The 19,722-nt window shown below is 36.5% G+C and overlaps 1 protein-coding gene and 1 pseudogene across 1 annotated transcript in view; one reads left to right on the top strand and one right to left on the bottom strand.

The window, feature by feature from the left end:
• The window catches only part of LOC148908553 (uncharacterized), a 54,446-nt gene that overhangs the window by 19,301 nt on the left and 15,423 nt on the right, over positions 1-19,722 (bottom strand). The window lies entirely within an intron of this gene.
• LOC116287460 (uncharacterized) lies at positions 4,093-5,851 on the top strand (annotated as a pseudogene).

A 19,722-nucleotide genomic window follows, 5' to 3' on the forward strand; every position in this document is an offset into this window, starting at 1 on the left:
CATTTAAAAAAGTACACCTGATTTCCCCTGCATACTTTAGAGGCCCAAGGCTATCAGCTAGAGGGACAATACACACACATCGAGTCGCATCTTTGCGTACACATGTAGAGAGAAACTAGTCTTTGGACCTCACACTTCTTTACTACACATGATTGCATACGTGCATCAGTTCTTCTCACTAAAAATTTGAGTTTCATTCTCGTAATTACTCTTCAAAAAGTAGAGATAAGAGTTTTAAAGAAATGTCCTTTGTGAAATTACGGTAAGCTATAAAATAAAATAAATGTTTAGTTAGAATGGTTCTATGAAACGGTAGTCATAGAATGTACGCCGGCTTTATGATGAATGTTAGGCTACTGTAAGATGCATACGATTATAGACATTTTTCATCCGATTTTCAAATCTTAAAGTGAAATAACTCAAAATATGTTCATTGAAATTTGATGTTTTGTCCCTAGCCACGGACAAAATTGTGAAAATTTCTGTAATAATTCTTAAAATAGCGAAAAACAACTTTGCTGAAAGTTTTGCATAGCAGCATCTCACAATAATTTCTAATGAAATGAAAAATACGCGCATTTTGTTGAAGAAAAAGATTTCGCACAAAGGTTTTTAAGTTATTTCAATAGTCAAAGAGTTAATGAAAATTGCCAACAATTTTTTTTAAATATTGCTGACAAGGAACTAAAGAGGCTTGCTACAAGAAGCAGCAGCAACTTAGGAAGCTTGTTGTTCTGTTTAAAATCATGAACAACCCAAATCCACCCACTTGTCTTAAAATCAGCTGGTGAAATTACTGGCGTTTCTAAAACTAATCTTCATGTTTTGCTTCCTCGTACCAACTCTGGAAAACGTACATTTGCTTATAGTTCAGCTTCCATATTCAACTGTCTTGATTCTGATTCGAAACATCCACTCCGTCATCCTAATCCCTCTTACTCTCTTTCATCTAATCTGTCCAATTTCAAGTTTAAAAGCCTTTATTTATTTCTTCAGTTTTCTTCAAGTGCCTCGCACTTAGAAGAATTATTCTGTTTAGAGTGTCTCTTTAAACTTCGTTGTTCCTGCAGCACTTTATAAATGTTGTCAATTTTTCTTTTCCATTTGATTAAAATTGTGATTCATTCAAATTTCCAGTAATATGATGTAAGTTTTGCACTTTTAGTTTCTTTTATTTTTGAATCGTTTCAGTAGTGTGAAGGCCACGCGTTAGATAACTCTTGGGGTTAATTGTGTCACCCTCAAATAAAGTTTATTGTATTGTATTGTATTGTATTGTAACTTGAGGCAATCACAGTAAAGTCAGCAGAGGATTCCGAGCCTGCAAGTGACGAAATGGAACCACCGCGAAAAAAGAAAAAGATGAACCCTGAACCACTTATCAGTTGTATGCACTAATTCTACAGTCAACAGTCAATCTTACTCTGAGACAGAGCAGAAGTGAATAATATACATATATTTAGAATAATGCCAAATAACTAATGAAAAAAATTAGGTACTTTAAACAAGTTTCATGTAATTTATTAAAATTGTAGATACTTTGGATGCTAATGGTAAAGGTCAAGATGAATCAACAAATGAAGATAATGATGAAGAAGAATCTGAATATGTGGTAAGAAAAAAAAACACAAAATATAGCCTTTATTATTTCAGCCTAAATGCTATCATGTCCTCTATCATAAATATAACAGCATTTTTGTTGTTGCCTTTGAGCATGATTAAATTTACCTGTAACTTAAATAATGAAATTTTTCATAAGCCAAATATATATTTGATTTTCATTTAAGATTGGAAAGAACAAATTATGCTGAAAGATGAAGCGAAAAGGGTAAATGCCCTTCTCAAAAAACATCAAGCTAAGGTATTCTAGAATCATTCCATGATTTTTTTTAGCTTATAAATACCATTTTAGATTATTATTGGTTACAGAACTTATACTCCACTAAGTAGCATTTACAACATGAGCGGTCGATTTGCATGGGATTTACAATGTCAAGCCAAAGGCGAACTGTTGTAAATCCCATACGAATCAGATGCAAATATAATGTTAAGTTCTTATGAAATGTCTTGGACTAAATTTTCATTTTATTTTCATGTACATTTTTTACGATCCAAAAAGTAATTTTCACTGAGAAAATCTAAGCTAAAGTCTAACCAAATAACGAAAAACAACACTGAATTAGTTTTAACTGGCCTTCTGTATGGTAAAATGTCAGTCGGAAGTTACGCAAAAAGATAACATCGCATCAAGTGTAATTACTTTCATCTGGACTTCTGTTAAGTAAAATGTCAGTCAAAAATTGTGCAAAGAACTAAATGTAACACCGTTAATTCCCTTATACAGTAATGGACCGTTGGGCCCACAATCTTGGAAAACAAAAATATTTTACTGAGAAAAAGAAAATTTACTCTGAAAAATTGATGTTTACCTACGTACGACGTACTCAATCTAATGCAACAATTGTTTTCGTTAGAGGCTGTTATGGTACTACTGCGTTACGGTTTAGTCCTAGTGTGCTTCAGGTTAATGAAGCAAACAATCCATCTCCAGGAAGAATTAGAATGAAATTTCATTCAGAAAGAGATAGACAGTAATAGCTTGAGGAAGTATAGAGAAAGTACCAGGCGGTACAAGAAAAATAGAATTGTTAGAAGAAAACAAAGAAGTATAAATACAAAGGTCAGAAAGGTGAAAAGTTCTGGAAGGTCCTACATATAAAAGTGGAAATCAACTTAGTACCAAAGATCAGTTAGAACGATGATGACAAACATTCCAAACACAGTGTTTTCTCCAAATTCAACTCCGCTAAGCATGGATACCATACACATCTGACAGGAATACCGAAGACATGGGTTTGATCCCCGCCTTAATCATTTCCTGATGAGATGAAGTTCCTAAAGGAATGTTTGATGGAACTTGAAGACACAGATGAATCTGGTAAGTCAATTTTAAATTAAACTATAAATAAGTCTAAAAATTATGACTGCGCTCAAAGGATACAGGACTGATCTCCAAACGAGAGTGGTCATAACAATGATATTATTTTCACCTGTTTCATGTTTTAATAACAGAATATGCAATTGATGAATTATATTAAAACAATTTCTTTCCAACAGGAAGGAACATTTTTTACAACTGTCATATATATGATGTAGTTCCAGAAATTATCCATTCCCTGCCCATGAAGGAATGTTTTCTAAGACCCTCTCTATGTGGAAATTCCAGTTTTGTTCCATGCTATCAGAAATTCCAAATTCCTCTGGTGGGGAGTAACGATAATTTCTGGAACCACACGTTTTTAATTTTATGCAAGCAATTCATCATGTGAAGATGTAGAGGGAATGTAGAGGACAATTCAAGTGAAATTAACGTTTTTTTTAATGTTTTAGAATATATTTCATTAGGTTGAGCTAAACATGTAATCTGTGTTTTGATAATACCAATTATTAAAATAAAGAATTGAATTATGACTACTGACAACTTGGTTGTTTAATATTCCTTATGCTTGGACATTACTTTTTTTTTAACTTTTTTAAAGTATCAGGTCGATTAAATATCGATTAAAAGATCAACATTTCAAAGACAAACAACACAGATTGCAGAACTCGCTTGCAACGACTAGATTGTTGCGATTCACCCTTATTCTTCTTTTTTGTGATTCACGGTTCAGTAAAACATTGTCCTTACAACTACAATTTCATGTTCGTTGATTCTCGATGTGTATTTTGCCCAGTGACTTGCTGCAAAAATTTTTAGTTTCTCGAGAATGCAAAAATTTTGACTCCGTTTCATTTTGCGAGATTTTTTCCCTTTAATTTTTAATGTTGCTTTATTGCCCCTAATCTGTATTATTGGGTGCCTTATTTTGGGATTTGGGGCCCTATTTTTGTCTTAGCCTTGATCAGTGATATTAAAGACTATCATTTTTTATAATAACTACATGTCGAGATTCCTTATGACTGAATGTTTTCGTGATAAGGGAATCACGACATCGAGTACGACATACATTCTCAGTGGTATGCAATGTCATGATACAAGTGACATACAAGTGTTCAAGCATTGGACACAGGCATTTTCTTCATCCAAACATAATGGACAGTCATTTCTACACGACTGTGGGTTACAGGGTAATGATGATTTGAACCAAGAATTGGATGCGGTACGTCAAGAGTATTTTTCTACAAGGGCTAGAGAGAGAGAAAACAGCATTTCTGGTAGCAACGACAGCGATGAATCGAATTCTGCAATTTAACAATGTGAACTGGAAGATCAAGGTGTAAGTGTGTCTGAAGGAGTGCAAGATGAGGAAGAGTATGATTTTAGCAGTCAAACAAAAACTTTCCTAGAATCCAACTGCGGCTGTAACTATGGAAAATATAATGGCCCCTGTAACAAGGTTTTTTGTTTCAAAGTAATGTTAGAATATCGACTTCAGTGCGCAGAACTTACGAAAGCTGAACTTGATCTCATAGTCTTAGGCGCTTTACAAAGTCAAAGGAAGATGGTAAATGGAAATAAACGGTCAAAGTCGAGGTATTATTTCCTTGCTCATCAAGTTTATAAGACATTTCTATTTTCATGTGGAATTGGTAAACACAGAGTGCAGAGCTTAAAATGCCATATTCAAAATCATGGAATAGCTCCAATAAGGCACGACAATACTTCTCGCTTGCCGCATGTGTTTTCACATTAAGTTTCATAAAACATTTTGCAGTTGAACAAGCTGTTGCACTGCCAGGTAGAGTTCTACAATTTAAAAGTGATAAAGTCCAGCTGCTACCATCTTCTGAATCAAAAGCATCTGTCTGACGAAAGGATAAAACTGCTTCAGAGGAAGCAAATGTAACTGCTGTTAGTTATCCAAAATTCGTTGATCTCTGGAACACTTTCACTCCATATATTCTGATAATGACTCCGGCCACTGACCTCTGCCAAATGAACAACACTAAGATATCTAGAAATGTGAGTGTAAGTGACCAGGATAAGGCCAAGTACCTTCAAGAGCAAGAAACACACTTAAAGGAAGCTCAGGCTGAGCGTGAATTATGAAAGCCTGCATTTCCAACTGTAAAGAGGCAATGAAAAATAGTGATATTAACCTCTTATCTGGTAACCCAAGCTGCTCTTTTGAAGGAACTGTTCACTATTCCTACGATTATGCCCAACAAGTTCACATTCCGTCTAATCCACAACAACCCAGGCCAAGCCAATATTTCAAAGTTCCGCAGAAATGTGGCCTGTTTGGTATATGTTGTGAGGGTATACCCAGGCAAGTAAATTATTTAATTGATGAAGCCGTAGATACAGCTAAAGGTGCCAACACAGTTATTAGCTATGTTCATGACTTTTTTACATCACAAGGGGCAGGAGAGAGAAATGTTCAGGTTCATGCTGATAACTGTGGTGGGCAAAACAAAAATAATTATGTAATTTGGTATTACTGTTGGAGAGTTCTTTGTGGCCAACACCACACAATACTATATTCTTTCTTAATTGCGGGATACACTAAATTTAGTCCTGACTGGTGTTTAGTTTGTTAAAGCAGTCGTTTAGAAGATGCTATGTGTCATCCCTTTTCGACTTATTAGAGGCTGTAGACAAGTCAACAGGGAAATAAAAGGAATTAGTAAGTTTCACCATTTTAGATTTTTGAAAGAGCACCCAGGAGTAGTTAACTGTCAAGAGCTTATAGACTCTCCCGAAATAATACACTAAGTATTGAAAGACCTCTCAATCAAACCACCATATCGGCCTCCTGAAAATATCATTCCTAGGGGTCCAGATAGAGATAGAAGGCAATATTTGTACAACGAAATTAGGAAGTTCTGTTGGCCTGGCACTGAAAGATAATTGTAGCTACTCAGGGGAGAAAGCGTTGTGTGATGACACTGAAAGCAGCTGTGTGGGAGACTACGTATACAGTCAATTCAAAAAACGTTGTCGTCGACCGGCTCAAGCCTACGCGACTGGACCGAAAGGAATATGCGTAAAAATCACTGAAGCGGTTAAATATTCGTTCTGAATTGATTGTTTCCACTAGTAATAAGATAATAACGGCTAGAAAAAATCCATAGAATGCATGTCTTCGGATTTAGGGAAAGAAAAACAAAGTAGTTATGATTCAGTTCACAATTCCGAAAATATGAAGGCATTAAAAAAACGTCTCCTTCAACACTTCCCGCTTGCCTACGAAAATTATGGAGTCAACTCGGCTTCAATGATTACTAACCCAGAGTTCCTTTCGGTCCAGTCGCGTAGGCTTGAGTTGGTCGACGACAACATTTTTTGAATTGACTGTATACTAGTAACTCATCAGAAGTGTAGAAATTATTAATTTTATATAAAAATAACATTTATATGGAAAATATGGCTTTGTGCAACGCCGTTCGTTGTCCTAACGGTGGGACCTAACTACATAAGACAAGCGCTGGTTAATCTGGTAAATTTAATGCATGTCAACTCGTGCATCACTCGTGAATATCTTAATTTCAACGTTTTTTTTATGAATTACAGTTGAAAAATAGGACAATATTAAAGTTCATACACGTATACACATATATTTTAATAACAGGTAAATCCCCGCTAATTAGGTACACCAACAGCCTACAACGGAATACAGTACGGGGGGCTTTGGTAATTCCATATTGGACAATTTTGTTTGTTTGCTTGATGGTAACTATCAAATCTTACTAAAAGATATAGAAATATAGATAAGTTATAGTGCTTGGGACTATAACTTATCTATATTTCTATATCTTCATGTATTTCATTAGTGCCATGCGGTCCACATATTCTCATTATTAATAATAATAATAACAGTACTTGTGTAGCGCATTCTGCTACCTCAATGCGCTGTGGAGATAAAAACGAAAAATAATAAATAGTTCAGTCCAGCAAACAGGTTCAAAAGTTTTAAATTAAGTAGGCTGATTGAAAGAGTACAGTTTTCAGTAATGACTTAAATTCGGGAAGGCTGTCAGATTTCCTGATAGTGTCCGGTAGTGAGTTCCATAGTTTAGGACCAGCAACTGAGAAAGCACGGTCGCCATAATTTGAAGTGAAGGTACGAGGAACAGACAGTAGGCTTTGTTTAGATGATCTCAGTGAGCGTACAGGCTTGTGTTCTTGTAGGAGCGCGGACATAAGCAGGAGCAGAACCATGAAGAGCCTTGAAGGTAATCAGCAACAATTTGAAGATTATTCGCTCTTTAATCGGTAGCCAGTGGAGCTCTCGTAGAACTGGGCTGATGTGTTATTAAATCGTACTACTCAGTTTCAGAACTGTTGTAGTTCACAGCTTTTAGATGGCAAGTTTTTCTGATTCGCTCAGCCGAGGGTTTCATTTTAAATAGCTCCTGGCCTTTCTCATGTATAAGAACATGGGAAACCAGAAGCAAAGACAGCTTTTTGACAAGCCTTCATTAGTTGTAAACCAATAATCTTTTTGAACTTTGCCGGATTTCAAAAACCACGCCTCCTCTAACAAACAGTAGTCTTGCACAGTTACTAACTCCTGGAAGTCATTGTTAGTCGAAATATGCAGCTTTTCGCTTAATGGAACTAAAAGTTCGGAATTTTTTTTGCCATTGGAGTATGGTGTTGTTATGATTATAATCATTTCAAGTGCTGTTGGAAGCTTAGGCAATAATTTGGTCTGTGCGACGATCCATAGTGCAACTGTTGGTCCTGAGCTATCTTGTCTTTAATCTCTAAAATACCCTTCAAAAATATAATAATAGTAAGAGAGTTGATATTCTTGGGCGCAAATGTTCTTCCTTTATTGTCATAATGATCATTTTCAAGCAAATCGTTAAAATTTTAGTTAAGATTTCACGAAATAATATTTAGAAAAAAAGGCCTTCCTAGTAATGATACCACTTTCAAACAATAGTTCAGAGTAGTCGTGTGTCAGTGAAGGTCCATAGAATTTTAAAGAGTTTGTATTGTTGACATTGCGCATTTTAAACTTTGCTGTTACGGTTATTATATCAGCCCTTTGTGAATATCTCAATAATGATGGATATTGGAAATATTCAGAAACACTGGAAAGAATAAAAAGTCTGGCGTTATGATATTTTAGCTTCCACATAGTGTGTCCGCTTCCTATATTATAATACCATTTTGTTAGGTTGGGTTGCCTGTTCGCAATTTCTCTAGCAGCCTGAAAATATAGTTATTGAATAGGTACATAGGAGCTGGGATTTGCCAATTGAGGCCCTGGAAAATGTTACGGCGCAATGGTGACGTTCCATCTGTTTTATGATACTTTTAACTGGTAATATTATACTTTAATATTACAACCAAAAAATATTCAAAACCTCCGGCTTTTTTTCTTCTTGGTCTCATGATCAATATGCTAACCTTAAAATTTATAAACTTTATAAACGCAATTTCTGTTGAATTGCGAGCTACGACCTATTTACTGGAACGAGGATGTTTTTAAATCAGAAATTCGCACACTCACTAGGCCGGGATATCACATACTGTGATAAGTAACCGAAGCTGGATAACTGGCCGAGTCAAACGCTGTCATAGAGCGTCCACATATAAGCATATCCGTCCACAATAATGCCCGAACTTAACGTGAACGAACTTGGGGAAGAAGTTTTGGATCAAATGAGAATCTTATTTGGACAACAAGCAATCAAAAGTAAGTATTGCACTGTTATCGGTGATTAGGAACTATTATCTGTGATACAGTAAATCCCTTATAGTGAATGCTTCCATAAGATTGGCCGTTTCAGCTTATGGCGAGCTGCAAAATAGCAAATAATTTATTAACAAAATACTTTGCTCTTCTCTCAGTTGTCAAACCTGTTCGCAGAAGGAAAACAAGAATGTTTGGTTGAAATGATTTGATCTTAAAGGTAATAAGATGACAGCAATTCTTTGATTCATTGATTCATATATATTCTTTAAGTCATGAAGCTTATTCATCTGACTTGCAGTTTTTGCATTGTGAACAAAAATATGTTAGGAAACCGAGCTATGCCAGTACGGTTGTACGAAGTCTAGATAAAGTTATCCACCGGGTAAAGTTATCCAGTGTATAGAATAGGCCTTTTGCAACAGATTGACACGTGACCGGTTCACACATAGCAGCGCCATGCTGGATTGCAAGCTAACCAGACATTCCTTGACAACCAACAAAGCGTGACTGGCCTTCGTGAGCGTTCAAACGATTCAAAAGCCGTTTTCTTCTCTTGTAGAAAGTCAATCTTGAAATATTTCCTACACATTATAGCTTTAGTGTTTTCTGACTTTTCCCCTGGTTACTCGCGAAGTTTCGTGATTTAAAAGTGATATTTCAAGCTCCAAACGAACCGATTTCACACTTGGATAATGCGAATCATGGCGGTCATCGAGCAAGGTAATTATTTCCAAACTTTGAATGATTGTTCGTACATAAATGGCTAGATCTTTCAGATTTTATATCGGGAATATAAGTAATAAATATAAGTTTACTTTTAGGCCTTAGATCCAGATATTAAGACCGATATTTGTGATAAACGAGCATGAGGTTCCACTGTTGCGTTCCCTTGTGCACAAGCGATGGTCGATATAACGACAAGGCTTTATCCTTTCACCGCTTCCCTCCTGAGAAAAATAAGGACTTAAGAGAAGTGAAGAAGTTACAACTAAAAGTTACTTGTATTTAGATAGATGGGCAGTACCTCCTTCTAAGAGAATTTGTTTACATTGTTTATTACTTGTTTGCCGGTGGTGTCATTCCCACAAATCCAAAGTAATTCTTATTGAGAACCCTGTGTTTGATATAAATTAGTATTTGGGAAAGCTGTGTCACCTCTTAGGATGATGGGATAGGAAATGGCACATGAATGTAAAACCACTGAGTTAAGCCTCTCACTCCCAAGAGTGCCTTTTGGCACTCAGGGGTGCAATGCCAAAAATCCTAATAAAACTGGCAAGGGATGTCAAGCTTAAGAAAAAGCGCCCTTTGGATACCGATAGTGAAAGCGAAGAGGAGGAAGTTAGTAAATGCAATAAGAGTGATAAGAATGAAGACAGTGAAGACGATGAGGTTAGTGAAGTAAACGAAGAGCAAGATATGGATGAAAGTGTTAAAGAGCACGATGCTACAAGGAATAGTCCGGAGGAGAAAATCAAGATATCACAAAAAAACGGCTCTTTTTAAGGCCACATTATGATAGGCGTTTTATTTTTAAATGATTTTTTAAAAGCCGTCCACCCCCTCCAGGCATCGCCTAGGCGCTGTCAACAGTACGTAAAACTGCATGAAAATGATGTTTTATTTTTACCTACATTGAAAACGTTTCGCTAAAATCTTTATAATAGGCGGAAATTCTTTTTTAGGTATAACTACGGGAAGCCACAAAAAACTGAAGACGAACTAAAGGATGTGATCCTAGAGCTACTCTCGCAGTCAACAGGCCATTCCTTTGTGACAGACAAGACCCAGCCATACATTAGAGAGCTTTGTTTGCGGCATGGTAACCAGCCATCCGTGGTGAATTACCTTGATCAAACTCTGAAAGATGTGGGAAGGTTTTGTTCTACCAGCACTGCTGACAAATCCCCATTCATTATAGACAACATTTACTGTAGCACACAGCACGTTCTAAGATACCGATATATCCACTGACATTGACATTTACATTTTGTACTCAGAACCTGAGGATGATGCAAGCTGCATCAAAATGTTGTTCGTTTCTCATACTTAATTTTATAATTCCTATTACATCAAGATCATTATTGATCTTTGTATATAGTTTTAATAAATGCTTTAATGATTGTTTTATATCCAACGTAAACAGTATATTCGACGAGTCATAACTCATGATAGTGAATGCACAAGAACCTTAAAAAAGATGAAATGTATCTTGTTGTTTCCGTGTATGTTTCCCTACATATTTCGTTAATTTATTCATATTTCGAGCGGCCTGGATCACACATCTCCGGCCTAACGACCCGCTGTTATTTTAAGCCCTGCATGTATGAACTGGTTTGATTTTGAAAATAAAGATGCTATTTCTGATACTTCTAGTATTCTTGGCCCTACAGTTAATATTTCTACTTTGAAAGCAAATCAAGATTTCATATCTGATAGAGAGATGGGTAGAACAGTAACTTTTGATGAACCATTACCTAAAAAAAGAAATATCGCATGTCAACACCAAGCCATAATGCAAATAGCAATCCCTTGAAGTCAAAAACTGCCAAATAGCAGCTAATGTTTATGAACTTGACAGATTAAAACAAAAACTAACTGAAAATCCAAAATCATATTTTTATGCTAAAAAATATGACTCAGTCTTGGTAAAAATTCAGACACAAACACTACGGGCACTCAGATCAATAAAGGATCAACTAAAATGGTTGGACAATAACTTCTTGAAAAAGAACAATCGAATCCCAATTGACAAAGATTACAGGAAGAGCACAGTATGGAATGAACTTGTAAAGAAAAGGCAAACTGTCTTAAAACTTCCCGACTCCCGGAAAATTACAGTTCATCTGTACAATGGCTTCAATCTTTCAACGGTCAAGGCACCTCCAAAAGAGCCCAAAAAGAATGCCCTGAGACTCTTAGACAAACTCTTTACAACAGAAGAACTGAGTCATGGTATTCTTTTTGCATCCAAAAGATCAGGAAAAAAAGAGCTGGATCAGGATAGAGTTCAGAAAATGTTTGGTAAGTTTGAATAATGTCAGTATACTAAGACCTGTCTCTAATTGTTTGTTTGTTGCTTCTTTGGGCTAAGCAATTCAAAGGTTAATATGGTTGCAGATATTATGACCAAAGCCCTTAGCCAATACACCTTTCAAAGATTAAGAGACATGCTAGGTGTACAAGACATTGTATAGTTCATTATACTTTCATTGCCTTTATTCTATTGTTCCTGTCATTACACATTGTTTTGTTTGTTTCAGCATAATCATCAAGTGGGAGTGTTAGAATATAATTAATGCTGTTTTATATTTCTTATCTTATCGCGGGTTCCCTGTGTAATGCCCACCTTGTTGTTTTTCGTTGTTCATTGATTAAAGATGTCGTCGTGTGGACGCGTGTCAACGTGTGTGTGTTTTGAGTATTTTCTAACAGGTTATGGGCCCAGCACACTAAAATTGTTTTTAGCGCAGATATTATGGCTGAGATTACGAAAATTGAGAAACTTAACGGAGAGAACTACCAATCATGGAAATTCAACATCAAATTAGTGTTAATGGAACAAAGTTTATGAGGATTCATTGATGGCTTAGAAACGGAGCCCAAAGAAGACAACAGCCGGCAGTCAAGAATTCTTTCAAATTACGACCAAACAAAGCGTATTCCTAGATCGCCTTGAATATTGAAAAAGAATTACAAGTACACATTTTATTGATCACCAACCCACGGCTCGCATGGGAGAGATTACGTCAACACTTTGAATTCGTCTCTGTAAGTCAAATTGTGTGACTCAATCGACGGTTTTACGCGGCCTCTGTGGTTGAGGGGGCCGATTTAATGGATCACATCACCCATATGACTTCACTCGCTGAACAACTACGTGAATTAAAGGAGGATATTTCTTCAAAGAAGTTTGCCATCACTGTCCTGGGGAGCTTGCCCGATTCTTACGACACATTTCTAACGAGTTTGAATGCTAGAAATGCCGATGAATTAAGCTGGGACAATGTAAAAGGACTTCTAACTGAGGAATACCTGAAGAGAAAAGAAAAGACCGAGAAGCAAGACATGTATTGAAAAATCTTTATTACAGCTTCATATATTCATATATATCCTATGGTTCATTAATTTGGGGAAGTAAATATAAATCAAGATTATTGCCTATTCACATTTTACAAAAACGAGCCTTAAGAATAATCACCTTCTCAGATTTCAGAACCCCTAGTAGACCTTTATTTCAAAAACTGGACATCTTAAACATCTTCGAGATAGTAAAGCTCCAGCCTTGCGAGATTGCGTATAGGCACATTAATCATCAATTGCCTAATATTTTTGTCAACTATTTCAGAGATAAAGATTTAATTCATGATTACAACACCTGCTCTAAAACGAAAAGGAATTTATATTTGCCTCACCAAAACTTAAATTATGGCCAGTTTGTTGTAAAATACGCAGCCATTGCAAACTGGAATGTTCCTCTTGAAATCAAAAATAGTTTATCGCTTAAACGTTTCCGTACAAATTTCAAAAAATACCTCATATCTCAGTAAACTACAAGTTCTTATATTTAACTCGTAAATGTAAATCTTTACCGTAACTGTATTCACCTTGAAAATGCTTGATTTCTATTTTACTATTTTATTGTAAGTATAATATTCCGCCATTCACTATTTCTTTAAAATTGCTTACATTGGTGCAGGATTTTTCTTAGTTAACCCCTTTTGGGTTGTTCCTCCTGCACCTTTGCACTTCTTTCTTAAGTTCTATTTGTAATTCTTTGCTTTTTCGTGTGTGTAAAAATAAAAACCTTTGAAACCTTTGAAACTTTTGACAGCGAAGATGCACTTTTTGTGAACAGAGGAAATAACACACGTGGATGAAATCAGTGGTCACGTGGTCAACGGGGAGGCCGTTTTTCCCGCCAACGAAGCTCTAAAAGATCTACCAACAATCATAATGACGAAACTGTCCATATAGAGTAAACAAAAGTGAAAACTCCAACATTGCGGAAACTGATGGAATTGCGCTGATTTCAAATGGATCCAATAAGAATCAGGTGAAAGATAAATGCCAAAAGTGGTTTATTGATTCTGCAGCCACTAAGCATATGACATACGAGAGAGAAATTCTATTGGACTATGTCGAATACAAGCATCCCATAAATATCTTCTTAGGCGACAATGCTGTCATTCATGCCCTTGGAGAGGGAAACGCCAACCTATCCACAAAGAATTCTGGACATGACGTCACACTCAACCTACACAAAGTCTTGTTCGTTCCTGACTTTACAAAAAAATTGTTGTCTGTTCCTGCTATGGCCATGATGGGGGCCGAAATCCATTTCGATCAAGATACATGTATCGTCTTGAAAGACAGTGAGGAGTTTGTGATTGGAAATCTCATTAATCACAAATTGTATGCTGTCAACACAAATGAATTTGCCCATGTCTCGACTACATCCACCTCAGCTTCTGTACCATCCTTTGAAGATTGGCATTGTAGGATGGGACATTTAAACTACAACTACATTAACCAATTGCTGTCAAAAGACATGGCTGATGGTATGTTATAAGACAAAGAGTTAAACGCCAATGTTGAATGTGAAGCGTGCATTCATGGTAAGATGAAAAGAGAGTCGTTTCCAAAGATGAGTGAGCATCGAGCAACAAGACCTTATGAGCTGGTACACAGTGATTTATGTGGACCCATGCAGGTTGATTCAAAAGGTGGTAGCAAGTACATGTTGACATTTACTGATGATTACTCGAGATACACCACTGTCTATTTTTTGAAAAGCAAGAGCGAAACAGTAGCCAAGTTCAAGGAGTATGTTAATGCTGTTACAAACCAAACTGGACAAGACATCAGAACATTGAACATTCACAAAGAAAGAAATGAAGTTAAAGCAATCAGAAGTGACAACGGAGGTGAATTTGACTCAAAGAGCTTTGCACAATTCTGTGCAGACAAAGGCATTTCAAATGAGTTTACAAATGCCTACAGCCCACAACAGAATGGCGTGGCTGAACGCTTGAATCGCACAATAATGGAGTCAGCGAGGTCCATGTTATTTATTTATTTTGACATACTGTCTCATTGGGTTAATACCCCTGCAAGTCCCTTTCTGAAAAATCCTGGATCTCTTCCTGATGTATTGTTATAACGACACAAGAGATGTATTCATTACCTAATCTTTCAGAAAACAAACTAATTTCAGAGGTCCTGTATGCCAATTATGGAAGAAAAGAGGTACAAAGAAATCATCAACTTATTGTTGATATATGCAATCAAAAGTGCAGGGACTGTGTGCGAAAATTAGTTACCAAGGAAACATCAAATGAAAATCATGATAGTAAATGATGAATAGAATAATAAACATCTTTTTAATTATCATTTATAGACCTTTCTACTAATATTGCTTTCATTGTCAATCAAAAAAAAAAGCATTGTTAGGATGACTTACATGGGTTTTTAAACCTTCAACTTTAATTGACTGTGTCCTTTTCAGCTGTCACCACTGGTGTGCTGTGTATTAGTGTGCTAAAGTGGTGATTTTATACACCTATATCACTACACCTAGTTCTTCTTTCAGACCTTTATAAAAAAGATAGAAAACTCCCCTTGCTTGTGCTATGTTGAGTTATACAAGCACTTGGGAAATTGTGTAAGCCCTTGTGAAGTGCCGAGAAGCACTCCTAGCACTTCTCTCGGCTCACACAATTTCCCGCGTGCTTACATAACTCAACATAGCATGCCCGTTCATTTTCTATCTCTTCAGTACAATAACAATACGATAAACTAGAGTGTTCAGAGCGTATAATAGAGTCCCTGGCATGACAAGTCACCCAGCTAAATCAGGAAAAATCCCTCTGAAAAATCTGAATAAGGCTAGGAAACAAAAAGGATAATTAAGAAATGCATCTACAGGCCGTACAATAAGATTACATTGAGCGCATTGAGAATCTATAATGCGCTATATAAGAACATATTTATTATTATTGTTACATAAGGATGGCTAAATCTTACCAAGATTTTCAAAGATATAATTAGCTACATTTAGACACTTATCGTAGGACATTCACGAAGCAACGAACCAACTAGGTACCAGTCCTCCTGACAACACAGGGAAACCAAAGTGCAACTGATACACTTATCGATTATTTACCTGATTTACTATGTGTTTTCTTAAGGAGTGTGTGAAGACTTAATGCACGTGCATTCTCATATTCACGAGTATGCAAATATCGGAATTCATGTGCTCTTAGGAGTTCTATGAAAGGTTTATGTAGTTCGTTTCTAGTTATCCAGGTATCGTATTCACCAAAACCGGCGGTTCATTTTCTTTTCATCGATGTCAATTATTCTCTTATTCATTTTGAGCCTTACTCCCCATCTTTTCATTCCAAGGCCGTAGGCAACCTCATCCAGACGATATCTGTTTCTCCTGTGGATACACAGGTCACTGGAGCAACACCTGTAGAGTTCCCCCATACAGGCACAAAAGACCAGAGCAGCGCAGCTAGAATCATACCCATGGCCCTCTTCATCTACAAACAATCTGTCAGTCTTGAGTTATAAAAGGAAGGTTAAAGAGTCATTTTCTTTTTTGGGTTAGCATTGGGGCTCCACATTACATATTAGAAAATATATCAGAAGGTTATTAACTCTCATTATTACACTCGCCACCTAAGTCATTTAATAAGTTTTTACTTTATCTAAGTTGATAAACTGTTCGAAAACTTTCCTTTTTCTAGTAAGAGTAAGAGCCCCAATTGGACAGCGGAGATTTCTTTTCAATGTTTTAATCCAAGGTGCTGGTAAAGCCTTTATAATCCCCATCCAAGTTAACCAATCCTTGTTTGAAAGACCCTTTTCCACCCCATCCTCCAACCTAAAACCAGTATTTTACTAACATCAAAATTTCCTTGAATACATTCAATTCCTCCTATCGGCTTTAGCTCTTTTAAGGGTAAAACCTTCCAAAACTTGTAAGTTCCATCCATTAACCTTTTAAGCCATTTAACCATGCTTGCCTTAATCATGCTTCCAAAGTCTAACAGTTTCAGTCCTCCGTCATCGTATGCTCCTATCAAGATGTTATATTTTATCGTATGCTCCTATCAAGGTGTTATATTTTATCTTAGGGGTTTTTTTTCATTCCATGTGAAGTTTACAGTTTCGTCTTTCACTTTCTTAATAAATGCTTCACTGGCTCCTATCTTGGGGCATACATATAAAAGTTTTGAAAAACCTAAAGAATTAACCACCTGGATTTTCCCAATAGGAGTCAATGATCTACCTTTCCAGATAGTTAAAATAGTTTTGGAATGTTCAAATATTCTTTTATAATTATTTATATCATAATACGCTCTGTTATGAGAAAAATAAATTTCTAGGATTTCTATTCCCACTTCATGTAAATTAATCCATATAAGATCGCGATGTTCCGAGTTAGCAAGATCATTATTCTTTGGACCAAGCCATCCTATTTCAGACTTTTCACAGTTTATTCGAAGTCCAGCATAAGATTGAGATTGATGAAGTACCTCCAAAGTTCGCATTAGTGAGGCACTAGTCTTCAAAAAGAAAATATCATCAGCAAGGAGTAGAACTTTTCTCATATTAGCATCTTTGTCAAGAATAATTCCTTCAATAACCTTATTTTGCCTCATCATGGAGGCCAAACATTCTATAATAATTATGATAAACAAATAAGGTGAAATAGGGTCACCCTGCTTGGTTCCTCTCCTTGTTTCGAAAACCTTTGTCGCAGAACCATTGTTTAGGACACAACTACCTGTATCATATAGTAATAAACGAATCCACCTTATAAACTGTTCATTAAAACCAAAGTGGTTAAGGGCTGCCCAAATAAAATTGTGATGGATACTATCAAAGGCTTTCTCGAAGTCTGCAGCAAACAGTAGTACTGACTCTTGATTTACTTGGGCATATTCCAACAGATCCTCGATGAATGTGATCGGCTCGTCGATGTTCCGATCTTTAATAGAGACATTTAGCACCAGGCTTTTTCACTTACTGCCGACTTCAAACCGCCGTTGCACGGTTGGCGTTTGCCGTCCGAGGTATAAACCTTTTTGCGCTTTAGCATAGCAGTTGTTACGTCAAGTTTCAACGTGTAGAAACATTGGAATTATGGGATATGTGCTCTACAAAATGGCAGCTTCTCCGAGGTAAGTTCTAAATGACAAGAACCTTGTAGATCAGAATACAAGAAGGGAAGAAGAGATACTAAATATGCCACTAGACCTTATGAAGGCTCTTTACAAGTCAATTCTCCTCACTGAGTCCAAAATTGTGCCTTTCACTCTTTTCTCTATAAGAGGACTAGTCCGCAAACAGAAAAATGGACAGAACAGCAAAGCCTGGCTATGACTGGTTTAGGAAACACTGAGTCATTTGTTTCTTCTGGAAACAATACGAGTGTAAGCATTTTATTTTGATATCATTTTGGTACCATATTTCGAATAACCCTTCCTCCCCTCCCCCCCCACTTAAAAATGAAATGCTTCGAAGTAAGCTTGGTTACATGGTGTAATTTCAAGGGGCACATGGATGAAAATTAGAAACGAAGTGAAACTTCCATTTACTAAATTATGTAATTATTCATAAAATAATTCAGATAGTACGTGTGCTGTGATTGGCCGAGAGCCGTGTTTGCATTCTCCTGTGCAAACACCGTTGTGACATGCGTCAACACCGGAGGAAAATTTGAGTTTTGTTTGAAAGTTGTACTTGTACACAAATAGTCATAACTCCAGTAAAATTAGAAGAATATGGCTCATTTTCCAAGCACTGACTTTGACTTTGACTTTCCTGAGGAAGCATAAAAATAGTAGAACCACCAGAAGAGCCTCCAGCAAAAAAGCAAAAGTCCAGATTTGCCAGCTTGATCTCGGAGAATCTTGACAAACTCCTCGACCGTGCCCAGGCAAAATCAACAAAATGCTCTACAAATTTCACAGTAAATGCGTACAAAGGTTCGTAAATAAAAAGAAACAATAACATTATCCAAATGTGTACTACTATAATTCGTTTATTAAAAAAGGGATGACCAAGAATATTTATGACACTAAACAACGTAAGATAATAAACTGCAACAACTATCTTACAATAAATTGTTATTTAGCAACAGCCAACACTCAAATGTTTTGCGAAAGATTGAATGGTTATTCCTCTATATTTCAGAAAAATTATGACAAATCAATATGGATAATATTATAATTTGCTACTAAAATTATCTGTTTCTTCCTTTGGAATAGGCCACTGAAAAAGGCTATCAAGAAAACCTGGAGGATTTGTCACTTGCAGAATTGGACGAGAAACTGCGACTTTTCTACGCCGAGGTCCGCAGTAAACAAGAAGATTACTCCAAAAATACACTTCTCAGCATCAGACGTGGAATTGAGAGAAACCTTAACCCTCTCACTCCCAAGAGTGCCAAATGGCACTCTCCCGTGACCGTCACTAAATCCCAAGAGTGCCAAACGGCACTCTCTAAGTATACCTGTTTTAACCAATCAGAACGCATGAAAAACAAAGGCAGAGCAGGGCCTTTGTATTCTAGCCAATCAGAGGGCATATCGAGCTTTAATTTGATGCATAATAAACATATGGTGTCCATACAACTTTTGTCCAATCTTCGAGTTTCAAATTTGAGTTTTGATTTAGCGATGGCGGACATTTTTAGCGATACTGATAGTGAAGACAGCAATTTTTTAGGGTTTACTACTGAAGATCTAGCAGCACAAAACGTTTCTTTAGCTGAAGAATCAGATATTTCTGAGAACGAAGAAACTAGCAGTGAGGAAAGTTCGAGCGAAGTCCATGTTTCAGATTTTGTGCAACCAACGGGCCCCACTTCTATGATTCCTGCGGATGGATTTGCACTAGATTTCTTCCTACTGATGTTTCCTGAAGATCTGTTCAACCTAATAGTTTTAGAAACGAACAGATATGCATCTCAATGCATAAGAGTTAAGCCTGACCAGTCTTGGTACGACACAACGGTCGAAGAGATGCGAGCATTTATTGCTCTCAATATCTTCTT

The sequence above is a fragment of the Actinia tenebrosa genome, unplaced genomic scaffold (genome assembly GCF_029948245.1).
Source record: "Actinia tenebrosa isolate PJP-AT-01 unplaced genomic scaffold, QUT_ActTen_1.0 PGA_scaffold3__52_contigs__length_22856419, whole genome shotgun sequence".
NCBI lineage: Eukaryota > Metazoa > Cnidaria > Anthozoa > Actiniaria > Actiniidae > Actinia > Actinia tenebrosa.